Raw genomic sequence first — 20,202 nt, 5'->3', positions numbered from 1 at the left:
CACTACAAGATGGTGCACTTTTTGAAGATGGTGCACTTTATTGAAGTCAAGGAATAACTGAACAAACTGAATAAATATTTCAATATTGGACTGTTCAAGTAAACAAATTTTAAAATGTTGACTAAAATTAATTAAGATTTTAGAAATTGACATATTGAAGATAATGCATGCTCATTAAAATTGATTTTTATAATGTTTGGACTACCATTTTTTCACTTTCAGCAGAAACCTGGAGTCTGGCTCCATTTATCACAGACTAATCTATTCATATTATTATTATCTTAAATTCATCCAGTGAAATGATTAATTCTGTGTTAAGCTTAAGAAAAAAGTTAACAATGAAAAATGAAAAAAATTATTTAGCTTCGTGAAATTCATCATGAAATTAAAATTAATTGAAACTAATTGTTTGGTCGTAATTTTATAAACGTATATCAAGTATATTTTTTACTACCATTTTTGCAAATTTCTAGCTAATCTAGGGAAAAGCGGGGGGGGGGGGGTGAATCGTATCACATTAAGATAATTTAATTTTTTTCCACTTTATTTCTATTTCAAATTTATTTCCTGTTCAAATAAAATCAGTTTTTTATTTTCTTGTTTGTCATATTGTCTTTCATCACTTTTTTCTCTCTCGTTTTTCTACGCGCAGATAAACCCATATCTTCGTTTTATGGCTGAGGCTCAGCTTCAACCAGATCGAACCGCACAGTTATGTGGATTTTGGTGATATACGACTAGAATTATATTTCAGCTGATCAGGTCTAAGTTATAGTACATAAGGGATATATGAAATATTTAGCTATTTTTACTTTCTATCCGCTTTACTAAAATCAGGTGGATCTATGGTATGATTTGCTGGGTCAATGACCACAAATTGGTCCTTTGATTCCTGATTTGTAGTATTACTTTCAATGCTTCCACCGATAGCACGGAGAAAGCTGCTCCAAGCTTAACTGCAGAAGAACATATTAGGGCGGTGTTGCCAAATGAACTCATTGTGACCTGAATCACGGACAACATTCTTCCACCCAGAGTGAAGACAACATCGTCCTTGATATGGTCAGTGACAACTTTGCTGTCTTATGAGCAACATTGCACTGGGACAGAGTTAGTTTAGGACTAAATGTTCTCGAAAACTTCTTTCAAAAAAGAGTCTTCTTCTTTCAAAAAAGAGTCTTTTCCACAAATGGTGAAAGTCGGTTATTGACGTGTTGTGTAGGAAAACATGTCTTTTAAATAATATATTATTTATAAGGGACTTGAGTATTTTGGTGAGGTTGAAGCAGAAATTTTTAAGAACTGATCAAAGAGTAGAGAGAGGGGTGCTACTCGTGACCCCACACCATATATGGGCATAGAGTCCCTAGGGAGAACACGCGGTTAATGGGGTCAATGACCTAAATTTCCAAAGGTGTTGATGGTGTTGTTGTTGTAAGTGCACGCTCTAGGCACATGTTATGAGTTTCCCGGAAATAGAAAACAGCATTTGTTGTTGTTTTGGACATGTACATGCTCGATGCAAATGTTTTGATCCAGAAATAGTATTTCTTGTTGTTGCTCTAGGCAAATGTTATGAGTTTCCAGGAAACAGTTAGATCACGTGTTTCCTTCTCAGCCAATCAGCGAGTCGGATACAACCCCCTTCTCAGCCAATCAGAGGGCTGGCTACATATTAGCGTCGGAGTGAATATAAGGAAAGGGTTTTTTGCTAAAGTTTTATTAGTCTGTTGGAGGTCGTGACATGACCACGTGGTTTATGGTTTTCTCAGTGAGAATAAAAAAACAGCAATTTTCTCACTTGAAAAAACATGAATTTTCTCACATTTATGTATGTTTTCATTGATTGTTATGTGTGTTGGTCAATTTATTTGATGTTTTTATGGTCTTTTTCAGTGAGAATGGAAAAACAAGAACTTTATCACTCGCTTCTTGTTGTTGTTCGAGCCAATTGATATGAGTTTCCGGGGAACACCTATGCTGTTAGTCATTAATCAAATTGTTTCCAGGGAATGTCTGACAGATGACGTCAAGTTAATTAATGTATTTGGTGCATTCCCAAAGAGAATTGTCTCCGGGACAAAGTGAAAGCACAGGGATGCCAAACAAAAGGAACACGCTGAAATTACGCTTAGGGATTATTTGGGCGAAACCATTTTAGTCATTTTATGGAATTATTTCGGCGAAACAGTTAGAGACATTTTAAAAGGTGATTTAAAGGATGATTTTAAGAGAGAATTTGAGGGTAAAACTTTGTGGTCGTTATAATACACAAGTTCGATTTTAACAGTGTTGTGAGGTCCTCTACCCCAACCCCAAAGGGTTCCAATCCCTCTACCCCAACCCTGAAGGAAGCCACCGGTCCTCAAAGGTCCACTGGGCTCCCAAAAGGGCCCCCCGGTCCTCAAGGTTCCCCCAGACCCCCCCCCGGGGCCCAAAGGGCTCCTCCCCCCTTTGGCCCCCAAAAGGGGCCCCTCTCCCTCCATCTCCTCCCTCCTCCTCCCCTTCCTCTCCCCTCCTTCTCCTCCCCTCCCCTCCCCTCCCCTCCTCACCCTCCCCTCCCCTCCTCACCCTCCCCTCGCCTCCTCCTCCCCCCCACTCTTCCTTCTCCCTCCTCCTCCTACCCTCCCCTCCCCTTCCCTCCCCCATTTTTATACTTTTTTGTGCATTGAGACACAGAACGACCCCCTCCCCCCGGCCCCTCCCCCTCCAAAGGTCTGATTTTTCAAAGTTCATTTTGAATTTCCTTCGTTGAAATGCAAGAGTTGGAATATTTTACTAGTGTTTGGTTGTGGTATACCTTCTCACAATTACAGTTTCTTTATTTTTCAAAGTTAATTTGAATTTCTTTCATTGAAACACAAGAGTTGGAATATTTCAGTAGTGTTTGGTTGTGGTTTACCTTGACAAAGTTAAATTTTCTTGATTTTTCAAAGTTAATTTTGAATTTCTTTCGTTGTAATGCAAGAGTTGGAATATTTTAGTAGTGTTTGGTTGTGGTTTACCTTGTCACAGTTACATTTTCTTGATTTTTCAAAGTTCATTTTGAATTTCTTTCGTTGAAATGCAAGAGTTGAAATATTTCACTAGTGTTTGGTGGGGGTTTACCGTGTCACAGTTACATGTTCGTGAATTTTCAAAGTTCATTTTGAATTTCTTTCGTTGAAATGCAAGAGTTGGAATTTTTCAGTAGTGTTTGTTTGTGATTTACATTGTCACAGTTACATATTCTTGATTTTTTAAAGTTCATTTTGAGTTTCCTTCGTTGAAATGCAAGAGTTGGAATGTTTCAATAGTGTTTGGTTGTGGTTTACCTTGTCACAGTTACATTTTCTTGATTTTTCAAAGTTCATTTTGAATTTCCTTCGTTGAAATGCATGAGTTGGAATGTTTCAGTAGTGTTTGGTTGTGGTTTACCTTGTCACAGTTACATTTTCTTGATTTTTCAAAGTTCATTTTGAATTTCTTTTGTTGAAATTCTAAAGTTGGAATATTTCAGTAGTGTTTGGTTGTGGTTTACCTTGACAAATTTAGATTTTCATTATTTTTAAAATTTCATTTTGAATTACGGACATTTAAACACCAGATTTGTTCGATTATCGTAGTTATTGTTTGTTGGGTTAATTTACAATGTAACATTTTCTTTAAAGCAAGACCTTAAAAGTTTAGTTCCTTCGCATAAATAAACTATTTGAACAAATTCATGAAATGGATTTTGTTTCTTACAATGTCACTCTACCATTTTCTTGATTTTCCAAAGTTCATTTTGAATTTCTTTAGTTGAAATACAAGAGTTGGAATATTTCAATAGTGTTTGGTAGTGGTTTACCGTGTCACAGTTACATTTTCTTGATTTTTCAAAGTTCATTTTGAATTTCTTTCGTTGAAATGCAAGAGATGGAATATTTCAGTTGTGTTTGGTTGTGGTTTACCTTCTCACAGTTACATTTTCTTGATTTTTCAAAGTTCATTTTGAATTTCCTTCGTTGAAATGCAAGAGTTGGAATATTTCAGTAGTGTTTGGTTGTGGTTCACCTTGTCACACTTCCATCTTCTTGATTTTTCAAAGTTCATTTTGAACTTCTTTCGTTGAAATGCAAGAGTTGGAATATTTCAGTAGTGTTTGGTTGTGGTTTACCCTGTCACAGTTACATTTTCTTGATTTTTCAAAGTTCATTTCGAATTTCTTTCGTTGAAATGCAAGAGTTGGAATATTTCAGTAGTGTTTGGTTGTGGTTTACCTAGTCAAAGTTACATGTTCTTGATTTTTCAAAGTTCATTTAGAATTTCTTTCGTTGAAAAGCAAGAGTTGGACTATTTCAGTAGTGTTTGGTTGTGGTTTACCATGTCACAGTTACATATTCCTGATTTTTCAAAGTTCATTTTGATTTTCTTTCATTGAAATGCAAGAGTTGGAATATTTAAGTATTGTTTGTTTGTGGTTTAACATGTCAAAGTTACATTTTCCTGTTTATTCAAAGTTCATTTTGAATTTCTTACATTGAAATGCAAGAGTTGGAATATTTCAGTAGTGTTTGGTCGTGGTTTACCTTGTCACGGTTAAATTTTCTTGATTTTTCAAAGTTCATTTTGAATTTCTTTCGTTGAAATTCAAGAGTTGGAATATTTCAGTAGTGTTTGGTTGTGGTTTACCTTGTCATAGTTACATCCCCTTAATTTTTCAAAGTTAATTTTGAATTTCTTTCGTTGAAATGCAAGAGTTGGAATATTTCAGTAGTGTTTGGTTGTGGTTTACCTTGTCACAGTTACATTTTCTTGATTTTTCAAAGTTCATTTTCAATTTCTTTCTTTGAAATGCAAGAGTTGGAATATTTCAGTAGTGTTTGGTTGTGGTTTACCTTGTCACACTTACATTTTCTTGATTTTTCAAAGTTCATTTTCAATTTCTTTCGTTGAAATGCAAGAGTTGGAATATTTCAGTAGTGTTTGGTTGTGGTTTACCTTATCACAGTTACATTCTCTTGATTTTTCAAAGTTCATTTTGAATTACTTTCATTGAAATGCAAGAGTTTGAATATTTCAGTTGTGTGTAGTAATTGTTTACCTTGTCACAGTTACATTTTCTTGATTTTTCAAAGTTCATTTTGAATTTCTTTCGTTGAAATGCAAGAGTTGGAATATTTCAGTAGTGTTTGGTTGTGGTTTACCTTATCACTGTTACATTTTCTTGATTTTTCAAAGTTCATTTTGAATTTCTTTCGTTGAAATGCAAGAGTTGGAATATTTCAGTAGTGTTTGATTGTGGTTTACCGTGTCACAGTTACATTTTCTTGATTTTTCAAAGTTCATTTCGAATTTCTTTCGTTGAAATGCAAGAGTTGGAATATTTCAGTAGTGTTTGGTTGTGGTTTACCGTGTCACAGTTACATTTTCCTGATTTTTCAAAGTTCATTTTGGATTTCTTTCATTGAAATACAAGAGTTGGAATATTTCAGTAGTGTTTGGTTGTGGTTTACCTTGTCAGAGTTACATTCTCTTGATTTTTCAAAGTTCATTTTGAATTTCTTTCGTTGAAATACAAGAGTTGGAATATTTCAGTAGTGTTTGGTTGTGGTTAACCTTGTCACAGTTACATTTTCTTAATTTTTCAATGTTCATTTTGAATTTCCTTCGTTGAAATGCAAGAGATGAAATATTTCAGTTGTGTTTCGTTATGGTTTACCTTTTCACAGTTACATTTTCTTGATTTTTCAATTTTCATTTTTAATTTATTTCTTTAAAATGCAAGAGATGGAATATTTTAGTAGTGTTTGGTTGTGGTTTACCTTGTCACAGTTACATTTTCTTGATTTTTCAAAGTTCATTTTGAATTTCTTTCGTTGAAATGCAAGAGTTGGAATATTTCAGTAGTGTTTGGTAGTGGTTTACAGTGTCACAGTGACATTCTTTTGATTTTTCAAAGTTCATTTCGAATTTCTTTTGTTGAAATGCAAGAGTTTGAATATTTCAGTAGTGTTTCGTTTTGGTGCACCTAGCCAGAGATACATTCTCTTGATTTTTCAATGTTTATTTTGAATTTCCTTCGTTGAAATGCAAGAGTTGGAATATTTCAGTAGTGTTTGGTTGTGGTTCACCTTGTCACAGTTACATTTTCTTGATTTTTCAAAGTTCATTTTGAACTTCTTTCGTTGAAATGCAAGAGTTGGAATATTTCAGTAGTGTTTGGTTATGGTTTACCGTGTCACAGTTACATTTTCTTGATTTGTCAAAGTTCATTTTGAATTTCTTTTGTTGAAATGCAAGAGTTGGAATATTACAGTAGTGTTTGGTTGTGGTTTACCTTGTCACAGTTACATTTTCTTGATTTTTCAAAGTTCATTTTGAATTTTTTTCGTTGAAATGCAAGAGTTGGAATATTTCAGTAGTGTTTGGTTGTGGATTACCTTGTCACAGTTACAGATTCATGATTTTTCAAAGTTCATTTTGAATTTCTTTCGTTGAAATGCAAGAGTTGGAATATTTCAGTAGTGTTTGGTTGTGGTTTACCTTGTCACACTTACATCTTCTTGTTTTTTCAAAGTTTATTTTGAATTTCTTACATTGAAATGCAAGAGTTGGAATATTTCAGTAGTGTTTGGTTGTGGTTTACCTTGTCACAGTTACATTTTCTTGATTTTTCAAAGTTCATTTTGAATTTCTTTCGTTGAAATGCAAGAGTTGGAATATTTCAGTAGTGTTTGGTTGTGGTTTACCTTGTCATAGTTACATCCCCTTAATTTTTCAAAGTTCATTTTGAATTTCTTTCGTTGAAGTGCAAGAGTTGGAATATTTCAGTAGTGTTTGGTTGTGGTTTACCTTGTCACAGTTACATTTTCTTGATTTTTCAAAGTTCATTTTCAATTTCTTTCATTGAAATGCAAGAGCTGGAATATTTCAGTAGTGTTTGGTTGTGGTTTACCTTGTCACAGTTACATTTTCTTGATTTTTCAAAGTTCATTTTGAATTTCTTTCATTGAAATGCAAGAGTTGGAATATTTCAGTAGTGTTTGGTTGTGGTTTACCTTATCACAGTTACATTCTCTTGATTTTTTTCAAAGTTCATTTTGAATTTCTTTCGTTGAAATGCAAGAGATGGAATATTTCAGTAGTGTTTCGTTGTTGTTTTCCGTGTAACATTTTCATTTTCGATTTTCTTCTATTTTCATTTTGAATTTCTTTCGTTGAAATGCAAGAGTTGGAATATTTCAGTAGTGTTTGGTTGTGGTTTACCTTGTCACAGTTACATTTTCTTGATTTTTCAAAGTTCATTTTGAATTTCTTTCGTTGAAATGCAAGAGTTGGAATATTTCAGTAGTGTTTGATTGTGGTTTACCGTTTCACAGTTACATTCTCTTGATTTTTCAAAGTTCATTTCGAATTTCTTTCGTTGAAATGCAAGAATTGGAATATTTCAGTAGTGTTTGGTTGTGGTTTACCGTGTCACAGTTAAATTGTCATGATTTTTCAAAGTTCATTTTGTATTTCTTTCATTGAAATGCAAGAGTTTGAATATTTCAGTAGTGTTTGGTTGTGGTTTACCTTGTCAGAGTTACATTTTCTTGATTTTTCAAAGTTCATTTGAATTTCTTTCTTTGAAATGCAAGAGTTGGAATATTTCAGTAGTGTTTGGTTGCGGTTCACCTTGTCACAGTTACATTTTCTTGATTTTTCAAAGTTCATTTTGAATTTCTTTTGTTGAAATGCAAGAGTTGGAATATTTCAGTAGTGTTTGGTTGTGGTTCACCTTGTCACAGTTACATTTTTTTGATTTTTCAAAGTTTATTTTGAATTTCTTTCGTTGAAATGCAAGAGTTGGAATATTTCAGTTTTGTTTCGTTGTGATCTACCTTGTCACAGATACATTTTCTTGATTTTTCAAAGTTAATTTTGAATTTTCTTTCGTTGAAATGCAAGAGTTGGAATATTTCAGTTGTGTTTGGTTGTGGTTTTCCTTGTCACAGTTACATTTTCTTGATTTTTCAAAGTTCATTTTTAATTTTTTTCATTGAAATGCAAGAGTTGGAATATTTCAATAGTGTTTGGTTGTGGTATACCTTGTCACATTTACATTTTAATGATTTTTCAAAGTTAATTTTGAATTTCTTTCGTTAGAATGCAAGAGTTTGAAAATTTTAGTTGTGTTTAGTTGTGATTTAACTTATCAAAGTTACTTTTTCCTGATTTTTCACAGTTCATTTCGATTTTCTCTCATTGAAAAGCATTAATTGGAATATTTAAGTAGTGTTTAGTTGTGGTTTAAAGTGTCACAGTTACATTTTCTTAATTTTCAAAGTTCATTTTGAATTTTTTTCGTTGAAATGCAAGAGTTGGAATATTTCAGTAGTGTTTTGTCGTGGTTTACATTGTCACAGTTACATTTCTTGATTTTTCAAATTTCATTTTTAATTTCTTTCATTGAAATGAAAGACTTGGACTATTTCAGTAGTTATTGGTAGTGGTATAACTTGTAACAGTTACATTTTCTTGATTTTTAAAAGTTCATTTGAATTTCTTTCGTTGAAATGAAAGAGTTTGAATATGTCAGTAGTGTTTAATTGTGGTTGACCCAGTCACATGTACATTCTCTTGATATTTCAAAGTTCATTTTGAACTTCTTTTGTTGAAATGCAAGAGTTGGAATATTTCAGTTGTGTTTTGCTGTGGTTTAACGTGTCAGGGATACAGTATCCTGATTTTTCAAAGTTTATTTAGAATTTCTTTCTTTGAAATGCAAGAGTTGGAATATTTCAGTTGTGTTTGGTTGTGGTTTACCCTGTCACAGTTACATTTTCTTGATTTTACAAAGTTCATTTTTTATTTCCTTCGTTGAAATGCAAGAGTTGGAATACTTCAGTAGTGTTTTGTTGTGGTTTACCGTGTCACAGTTACATTCTCTTGATTTTTAAAAGTTCATTCCGAATTTCTTTAGTGGAAATGCATGAGTTGGAATATTTCAATAGTGTTTGGTTGTGGTTTACCTTGTCACAGTTACATTTTCTTGATTTTTCAAAGTTCATTTTGAATTTCTTTTATTGAAGAGCAAGAGTTGGAATATGTCAGTTGTGTTTCGATGTGGTTTACCTTGTCACAGTTACATTTTCCTGATTTTTCAAAGTTTATTTTGAATTTCTTTCATTGAAATGCAAGAGTTGGAATATTTCAGTTGTGTTTCGTTGTGGTTTACCTTGTCACGGTTACATTTTCTTGATTTTTCAAAGTTCATTTTGAATTTCTTTCGTTGAAATGCAAGAGTTGGAATATTTCAGTTGTGTTTCGTTGTGGTTTACATTGTAAAAGTTACATTTTCTTGATTTTTCAAAGTTCATTTTGAATTTCTTTCTTTGAAATGCAAGAGTTGGAATATTTCAGTAGTGTTTGGTTGTGGTTTACCTTGTCACAGTTACATTTTTTTGATTTTTCAAAGTTTATTTTGAATTTTTTTCGTTGTAATGCAAGAGTTCGAATATTTCACTAGTGTTTGGTTATGGTTTACCTTGTCACACTTACTTTTTCTTGATATTTCAAAGATCAGTTTTAAATTATTTCGTTATAATGCAAGAGATGGACTATATCAGTATAGATTTGTTGTGGTTTACATTGTCACAGTTACATTTTCTTAATTTTTCAAAGTTCATTTTGAATTTATTTCATTGAAATGCAAGAGTTGGAATATTTCAATAGTATTTGGTTGTGGTTTACCTTGTCACAGTTACATTTTCTTGATTTTTCAAAGTTCAGTTTGAATTTCTTTCATTGAAATGCAAGAGTTGGAATATTTCTATAGTTTTTTTTGGTTTTTGAAAATTTATATTTTACATTTTCGTTTTTTTTCAATTTTAATTTTTAATTTATTTCATTTAAATGAAAGAGTTTGAATATTTCAGTAGTGTTTTATTGTGGTTTACCTTGTCACAGTTACATTTTCTTAATTTTCAAAGTTCATTTTGAATTTCTTTCGTTGAAATGCAAGAGTTGGAATATTTCAGTAGTGTGTTGTTGTAGTTTACCTTGTCACAGTTACATTCCCTTAATTTTTCAAAGTTCATTTTGAATTTCTTTCGTTGAAATGCAAGAGTTGGAATATTTCACTTTGTCACCTTGTCACAGTTACATTTGTCACAGTTACATTTTCATGATTTTTCAAAGTTCATTTTGAATTTCTTTCGTTGAAATGCAATAGTTGGAATATTTCAATAGTGTTTCGTTGTGGTTTACCTTGTCACAGCTACATTCTCTTAATTTTTAAAAGGACATTTGAATTTCTTTCGTTGAAATGAAAGAGTTGGAATATTTCAGTAGTGTTTGGTTGTGGTTTACCTTGTCACAGTTACATTTTCTTTATTTTTCAAAGTTCATCTGAATTTCTTTACTTGAAATGCAAGAGTTGGAATATTTCAGTGGTGTTTGGCTGTGGTTTACCTTGTCAGAGTTACATTTTCTTGATTTTTCAAAGTTCATTTTGAATTTCTTTCGTTGAAATGCAAGAGTTGGAATATTTCAGTAGTGTTTCGTTGTTGTTTACTTTGTCAGAGTTACATTCTTTTGATTTTTCAAAGTTCATTATGGATTTCTTTAGTTGAAATCTTTTTTGTCGTGCTTTACCTTGACACAGTTAAATTTCCTGATTTTTGTTAGGTTAGGTTAGGCTAGATCAAGTTAGATTAAGGTTAAGTTAGGTTAGGTTAGGTTAGCCTACGTACGCGTGCGCACGTAGGCTAACCTAACCTAACTTAACCATAATCTAACTTGATCTAGCCTAACCTAACCTAACAAAAATCAGGAAATTTAACTGTGTCAAGGTAAAGCACGACAAAACATATTTCAACTAAAGAAATCCATAATGAACTTTGAAAAATCAAGAGAATGTAACTCTGACAAAGTAAACAACAACGAAACACTACTGAAATATTCCAACTCTTGCATTTCAACGAAAGAAATTCAAAATGAACTTTGAAAAATAAAGAAAGTGTAACTGTGACAAGGTAAACCACAACCAAACACTACTGAAATATTCAAACTCTTGCATTTCAAGGAAAGAAATTCAGATGAACTTTGAAAAATCAAAAAAATGTAACTGTGACAAGGTAAACCACAAGCAAACACTACTGAAATATTCCAACTCTTTTATTTCAACGAAAGAAATTCAAATGAACTTTGAAAGATCAAGAAAGTGTAACTGTGACAAGGTAAACCACAACCAAACACTACTGAAATATTCCAACTCTTGCATTTCAACGAAAGAAATTCAAAATGAACTTTGAAAAATCAAGAAAATGTAACTGTGACAAGGTAAACCACAACCAAACACTACTGAAATATTCCAACTCTTGCATTTCAACGAAAGAAATTCAAAATGAACTTTGAAAAATCAAGAAACTGTAACTGTGACAGGGTAAACCACAACCAAACACAACTGAAATATTCCAACTCTTGCATTTCAACTAAAGAAATTCGAAATGATCTTTGAAAAATCAAGAAAATGTAACTGTGACAAGGTAATCCTCTACCAAACACTACTGAAATATTCCAACTCTTGCATTTCAATGAAAGAAATTCAAAATGATCTTTGAAAAATCAAGAAAATGTAACTGTGACAAGGTAAACCACAACGAAACACTACTGAAATATTCCAACTCTTGCATTTCAACGAAAGAAATTCAAAATGATCTTTGAAAAATCAAGAAAATGTATCTTTGACAAGGTAAACCACGACCAAACACTTCTGAAATATTCCAACTCTTGCATTTCAACGAAAGAAATTCAAAAAGAACTTTGAAAAATCAAGAGAATGTAACTGTGACAAGGTAAACCACACCCAAACACTACTGAAATATTCCAACTCTTGCATTTCAATGAAAGAAATTCAAAATGAACTTTGAAAAATCAAGAAAATGTAACTGTGACAATGTAAACCACAACGAAACACTACTGAAATATTCCAACTATTGCATTTCAACGAAATAAATTCAAAATTAACTTTTAAAAATTATTAAAATGTAACTGTGACAAATGTAACTGTGACAAGGTGACAAGGTGAAATATTCCAACTCTTGCATTTCAACGAAAGAAATTCAAAATGAACTTTGAAAAATTAATTAAATGTAACTGTGACAAGGTAAACTACAACAAAATACTCCTGAAATATTCCAACTCTTGCATTTCAACGAAAGAAATTCAAAATGAACTTTGAAAAATCAAGAAAATGTAACTGTGACAAGGTAAACCACAACCAAACACTACTGAAATATTCCAACTCTTGCATTTCAATGAAAGAAATTCAAAATGAACTTTGAAAAATCAAGAAAATGTAACTGTGACAAGGTAAACCACAACCACCCTCTTTTGAAATATTCCATCTCTTGCATTTCAATGAAAAAAATTCAAAATAAACTTTGAAAAATCAAGAAAATGTAACTGTGACAAGGTAAACCACAACCAAATACTACTGAAATATTCCAACTCTTGCATTTCAATGAAAGAAATTCAAAATTAACTTTGAAAAATCGAGAAAATGTAACTGTGACACGGTAAACCACAACCAAACACTACTGAAATATTCCAACTCTTGCATTTCAGAGAAAGAAATTCAAAATGAACTTTGAAAAATCAAGAAAATGTAAGTGTGACAAGGTAAACCGCAAACAAACACTACTGAAATATTCCAACTCTTGCATTTTAACGAAATAAATTCAAGATGAACTTTGAAAAATCAAGAAAATGTAACTGTGACAAGGTATACCACGACCAAACACTACTGAAATATTCCAACTCTTGCATTTCAACGAAAGAAATTCAAAATGAACTTTGAAAAATCAAGAAAGTGTAACTGTGACAAGGTAAACCACAACGAAACACAACTGAAATATTCCAACTCTTGCATTTCAACGAGAGAAATTCAAAATGAACTTTGAAAAATCAAGAAAATGTAACCGTGACAAGGTAAACCACAACCAAACACTACTGAAATATTCCAACTCTTGCATTTCAATGAAAGAAGTTCAAAATGAACTTTGAAAAATCAAGAAAATGTAACTCTGACAAGGTGAACCACAACCAAACACTACTGAAATATTCCAACTCTTGTATTTCAACGAAAGAAATTCAAAATGAACTTTGAAAAATCAAGAGAATGTAACTGTGACAAGGTAAACCACAACCAAACACTACTGAAATATTCCAACTCTTGCATTTCAATGAAAGAAATTCAAAATAAACTTTGAAAAATCAGGAAATGTAACTGTGACAAGGTAAACCACATCGAAACACAACTGAAATATTCCAACTCTTGCATTTCAATGAAAGAAATTCAAAATGAACTTTGAAAAATCAAGAAAATGTAACTGTGTCACGGTAAACCACAACGAAACACTACTGAAATATTCCAACTCTTGCATTTCAACGAAAGAAATTCAAAATGAACTTTGAAAAATCAAGAAAATGTAACTGTGACACGGAAAACCACAACCAAACAAAACTGAAATATTCCAACTCCTGCATTTCAACGAAAGACAGTCGAAATGAACTTTGAAAAATCAAGAAAATGTAACTGTGACAAGGTAAACCACAACCAAACACAACTGAAATATTCCAACTCTTGCATTTCAACGAAAGAAATTCAAAATGAACTTTGAAAAATCAAGAGAATGTAACTCTGACAGGGTAAACCACAACCAAACACTACTGAAATATTCCAACTCTTGCATTTCAACGAAAGAAATTCAAATCAACTTTGAAAAATCAAGAAAATTTAACTGTGACAAGGTAAACCACTACCAAACACTACTGAAATATTCCAACTCTTGCATTTCAACGAAAGAAATTCAAAATGAACTTTGAAAAATCAAGAAAATGTAACTGTGACAATGTAAACCACGACAAAACACTACTGAAATATTCCAACTCTTGCATTTCAACGAAAAAAAATTCGAAATGAATTTTGAAAATTAAGAAAATGTAACTTTGACACGTTAAACCAAAAATAAACACTACTTAAATATTACAATTTTTTAATTTAAATTAGAGAAAATCGAAATGAACTTCGAAAAATTAGGAAAAAGTAACTGTGATAAGGTGCTTCACAACTAAACACTACTAAAATCTTACAACTCTTGTATTTTAACGAAAGAAATTAAAAATGAACTTTGAAAAATCATGAAAATGTAACTGCGACAAGGTAAACCACAACCAAACACTACTGAAATATTCCAACTCTTGCATTTCAATGAAAAAAATTCAAAATGAACTTTGAAAAATCAAGAAAATGTAACTGTGACAAGGTAAACCACAACCAAACACAACTGAAATATTCCAACTCTTGCATTTCAACGAAAGAAAATTCAAAATGAACTTTGAAAAATCAAGAAAATGTAACTGTGACAAGATAAACCACAACGAAACACAACTGAAATATTCCAACTCTTGAATTTCAACGAGAGAAATTCAAAATGAACTTTGAAAAATCAAGAAAATGTAACTGTGACAAGGTGAACCACAACCATACACTACTGAAATATTCCAACTCTTGCATTTCAACGAAAGAAATTCAAAATGAACTTTGAAAAATCAAGAAAATGTAACTGTGACAAGGTGAACCACAACCAAACACTACTGAAATATTCCAACTCTTGCATTTCAACGAAAGAAATTCAAAATGAACTTTGAAAAATCAAGAGAATGTAACTCTGACAAGGTAATCACAACCAAACACTACTGAAATATTCCAACTCTTTCATTTCAATGAAAGAAATTCAAAATGAACTTTGAAAAATCAGGAAAATGTAACTGTGACACGGTAAACCACAACCAAACACTACTGAAATATTCCAACTCTTGCATTTCAAAGAAAAAAATTCGAAATGAACTTTGAAAAATCAAGAGAATGTAACTTTGACACGGTAAACCACAACCAAACACTACTGAAATATTCCAACTCTTGCATTTCAACGAAAGAAATTCAAAATGAACTTTGAAAAATCAAGAAAATGTAACTGTGACAAGGTAAACCATAACCAAACACTACTGAAATATTCCAACTCTTGCATTTCAAAGAAAAAAATTCAAAATGAACTTTGAAAAATTAAGAAAATATAACTGTGACAAGGTAAACCACAACAAAACACAACTGAAATATTCCAACTCTTGCATTTCAACGAAAGAAATTCAAAATGAACTTTGAAAAATCAAGAGAATGTAACTGTGATAAGGTAAACCACAACCAAACACTACTGAAATATTCCAACTCTTGCATTTCAATGAAAGAAATTCAAAATGAACTTTGAAAAATCAAGAAAATGTAACTGTGACAAGGTAAACCACAACCAAACACTACTGAAATATTCCTTCTCTTGCATTTCAACGAAAGAAATTCAAAATGAACTTTGAAAAATTAAAGGGATGTAACTATGACAAGGTAAACCACAACCAAACACTACTGAAATATTCCAACTCTTGCATTTCAACGAAAGAAATTCAAAATGAACTTTAAAAAATTAAGGGAATGTAACTGTGACAGGGTAAACTACAACAACACACTACTGAAATATAACAACTCTTTCACTTCAACTAAAGAAATTCTAAATGAACTTTGAAAAATCAAGAAGATGTAACTGTGACAAGGTAAACCACACCCAAACACTACTGAAATATTCCAACTCTTGCATTTCAATGTAAGAAATTCAAAATGAACTTTGAAAAATCAAGAAGATGTAACTGTGAAAAGGTAAACCACAACCAAACACTACTGAAATATTCCAACTCTTGCATTTCAAAGAAAGAAATTCAAAATGAACTTTAAAAAATCAGGAAAATGTAACTGTGACAAGGTAAACCACAACCAAACACTACTGAAATATTCCAACTCTTGCATTTCAACGAAATAAATTTTAAATGACCTTTGAAAAATCAAGAAAATGTAACTGTGACATGGTAAACCACAACCAAACACTACTGAAATATTCCAACTCTTGCATTTCAACGAAAGAAATTCAAAATGAACTTTGTAAAATCAAGAAAATGAAACTGAGACAAGGTAAACCACAAGCAAACACTACTGAAATATTCCAACTCTTGCATTTCAACGAAGGAAATTCAAAATGAACTTTGAAAAATCAAGAAAATGTAACTGTGACAAGGTACACCACAACCAAACACTACTGAAATATTCCAACTCTTGCATTTCAACGAAAGAAATTCAAAATGAACTTTGAAAAATCAAGAAAATGTAACTGTGACACGGTAAACCACTACCAAACACTAGTGAAATATTCCAACTCTTGCATTTCAACGAAAGAAATTCAAAATGAACTTTCAAAACTAATGAAAATGTAAATTTGACAAGGTAAACCACAACCAAACACTACTTAAATATTCCAACTCTTGCATTTCAATGAAAGAAATTCAAAATAAACTTTGAAAAATCAAGAAAGTGTAACTGTGACAAGTTAAACCACGGCCAAACACTTCTTAAATATTGCAACTCTTGCTTTTCAATGAAAGAAATTAAAATGAGCTTTGAATAATAAAGAAAATGTAACTTTGACAAGGTAAAACACAACCAAACACTATTGTAATATTCCAACCCTTGCATTTCAACGAAAGAAATTCAAAATGAACTTTGAAAAATCAAGAAAATGTAACTGTGATAAGGTAATCCACAACCAAACACTACTGAAATATTCCAACTCATGCATTTCAACGAAGGAAATTCAAAATGAACTTTGAAAAATCAAGAAGATGTAACTGTGACAAGGTAAACCACAACCAAACACTACTGAAATATTCCAACTCTTGCATTTCCACGAAAGAAATTCAAAATGAACTTTGAAAAATCAAGAAAATGTAACTGTGACAAGGTAAGCCACAACCAAACACTACTGAAATATTCCAACTCTTGCATTTCAACGAAATAAAATCAAAATGAACTTTGAAAAATCAAGAAAATGTAACTGTGACGAGGTAAACCACAACCAAACACTAGTGAAATATTCCAACTCTTGCATTTCAACGAAAGAAATTCAAAATGAACTTTGAAAAATCAAGAAAATGTAACTGTGACAAGGTAAACCTCAACCAAACACTACTAAAATATTCCAACTCTTGCATTTCAACGAAAGAAATTCAAAATGAACTTTCAAAAATCAAGAAAATGTAAGTGTGTCAAGGTAAACCACAACCAAACACTACTGAAATATTCCAACTCTTGCGTTTCAACTAAAGAAATTCAAATGAACTTTGAAAAATCAAGAAAATGTAACTGTGACAAGGTATACCACAACCAAACACTACTGAAATATTCCAACTCTTGCATTTCAACGAAGGAAATTCAAAATGAACTTTGAAAAATCAGACCTTTGGAGGGGGGAGGGGCCGGGGGGAGGGGGTCGTTCTGTGTCTCAATGCACAAAAAAGTATAAAAAATGGGGGAGGGAAGGGGAGGGGAGGAGGGGAGGGGAGTAGGAGGAGGAGGGAGGAGGAAGAGGGGAGGGGAGGGGAGGGGAGGGGAGGGGAGGGGAGGGGAGGGGAGGGGAGGGGGAGGAGGGGAGGGGGGAGGGGAGGTGAAGGGGAGGAGGAGGGAGGAGATGGAGGGAGAGGGGCCCCTTTTGGGGGCCAAAGGGGGGAGGAGCCCTTTGGGCCCCGGGGGGGGTCTGGGGGAACCTTGAGGGCCGGGGGGCCCTTTTGGGAGCCCAGTGGACCTTTGAGGACCGGTGGCTTCCTTCGGGGTTGGGGTAGAGGGATTGGAAGCCTTTGGGGTTGGGGTAGAGGACCTCACAACACTGTTAAAATCGAACTTGTGTATTATAACGACCACAAAGTTTTACCCTCAAATTCTCTCCTAAAATCATCCTTTAAATCACCTTTTAAAATGTCTCTAACTGTTTCGCCGAAATAATTCCATAAAATGACTAAAACGGTTTCGCCCAAATAATCCCTAAACGTAATTTCAGCGTGTTCCTTTTGTTTGGCATCCCTGTGCTTTCACTTTGTCCCGGAGACAATTCTCTTTGGGAATGCACCAAATACATTAATTAACTTGACGTCATCTGTCAGACATTCCCTGGAAACAATTTGATTAATGACTGACAGCATAGGTGTTCCCCGGAAACTCATATCAATTGGCTCGAACAACAACAAGAAGGGAGTGATAAAGTTCCTGTTTTTCCATTCTCACTGAAAAAGACCATAAAAACATCAAATAAATTGACCAAAACACATAACAATACATTAAAACATACATAAATGTGACAAAATTCATGTTTTTTCAAGTGAGAAAATTGCTGTTTTTTTATTCTCACTGAGAAAACCATAAACCACGTGGTCATGTCACGACCTCCAACAGACTAATAAAACTTTAGCAAAAAACTCTTTCCTTATATTCACTCCGACGCTAATATATAGCCAGCCCTCTGATTGGCTGAGAAAGGGGATGTATCCGACTCGCTGATTGGCTGAGGAGGAAGCACGTGATCTAACTGTTTCCGGAAAACTCATAACATTTGCCTAGAGCAACAACAAGAAATACTATTTCTGGATCATAACATTTGCATCGAGCATGTACATGTCCAAAACAACAACAAATGCTGTTTTCTATTTCCGGGAAACTCATAACATTTGCCTAGAGCGTGCACTTACAACAACAACAACATCAACACCTTTGGAAATTTAGGTCATTGACCCCATTAACCGCGTGTTCTCCCTAGGGACTCTATGCCCATATATGGTGTGGGGTCACGAGTAGCACCCCCTCTCTACTTCAAAGGAAAGTATCCTAAACCTAAATAAAGCAGGTTGGCTGTCTTTTGCATTTCTACAAAGAAGGAATTAACGCATTTTACCTACCCTGGTGCCTTAGTTTTGTAATTTTAACAAGGGGGAACAGGCATGGAGCTAAAATAGTCAAGTTTCATATATTTTCAGTGTATTCTTCCTTCTCAGTTTGTTGTATATCTATAACTATAAGGGAGGTTGAAACACCAGAATACATTCATTTTTAATTGTACGAGTTTGCAGCTCTGGGTCAATATCGACTTCTGATCTATCTTTTGTTAGCGTGGTGGCTTTGTTTTACATTTCTAAAAATAAAACAAATAGTCCATTTTACCTATCCCAGGGTTTTAGTTACGTAGTCCTAAGGAGGAGGAACAGGACATGCTGCTAAATTTGATTTATCTTTCCTATAAACATTGGAAGTTTTGAAGTTACACATATTCCTAGTGCCTTGTTTTTCTTTCTTTTCTGCTTGTTGTATTTCTTCGACTAAAAGTGAGGTGCAGCACCAGAATATATTCACGTTTAATTGTACGACCAGATGTTTGCAGTTAGTAGTAAATATCAACTTCTTTTCTTCAGCAATATTAAATAATAATAATAATATATATATATATAATGCATGTAAACAATGGAGTTACCCAAAAAAAGAACGAAAAAAGGAACAACAAACACAACCACAAAAATAAAAACCTATCAAAAAAAAAAAAAAAAGGAAAATAAGCCCATCTGATAAAGTCACCTTTCTAAGAAGTGCCTTGTCCCTGACAGTTTCATCGGACTCAGATATGATTATACCAAATTATTGTCATTATATTAACTTTTTCTTCATTATTAATTTTAAAAACTTTTTCCAAATAATAATACTTTCAAAAAAAGTAAGTAGCTACATTAAGACAAACATGAACAAAAATAGAACCAAATAATTTAACAAGCATACAAGTTCCACATATTAGTATTAGTAAATGAATGAAACCCAAAACAAATAGAAATCAAAATAGGTTAATGAGTATAACTCAAAACGAGCAGAAATTAATATGAGTAGGGTTCTAAACACCATGCTTTCTAAAAGCCAGAATATAATTTGTACTTTACTGAATCACTCACTTTACTAATCTCACTCTGTACTTTACTAATCCTCTCAATTTCCAATCGAATGAGCCCTTTTGGAAGCTCCTACGACAAAACTTTCTATAAAAACGTTATATGCCCCAAGGGAATAACCCACGACCCTTGTCCTGAGGGCTATGGAGGGAAGGTTTTCATCCTCAAAGACACGGTTTCTAGATCTTTGAACCATGTTAAATAAAATAGTTATATGAAAATGTTGACTAGAAATGTTCGGGGAAATGATGCGCATGGGGCGGGGATGATTTTCCTTCTCATTACTTTCGACTATTAAAAAGGACACTAGCCCTTTCAATTTCCAATCCAATAAAC

At 32.9% G+C, this 20,202-nt stretch overlaps 1 protein-coding gene across 1 annotated transcript in view; it reads right to left on the bottom strand.

Annotated features, from left to right (window-relative positions):
- Positions 1-20,202, bottom strand: part of LOC148952515 (vesicular glutamate transporter 1-like) — a 282,421-nt gene that overhangs the window by 248,220 nt on the left and 13,999 nt on the right. The window lies entirely within an intron of this gene.

This window comes from Artemia sp. Qi Xiang Cuo, chromosome 5, assembly GCF_049724085.1.
Source record: "Artemia sp. Qi Xiang Cuo chromosome 5, ASM4972408v1, whole genome shotgun sequence".
NCBI lineage: Eukaryota > Metazoa > Arthropoda > Branchiopoda > Anostraca > Artemiidae > Artemia > Artemia sp. Qi Xiang Cuo.
Note: the sequence above shows the minus strand (reverse complement) of the source record. Positions and strands in the feature narration are given on the sequence as shown.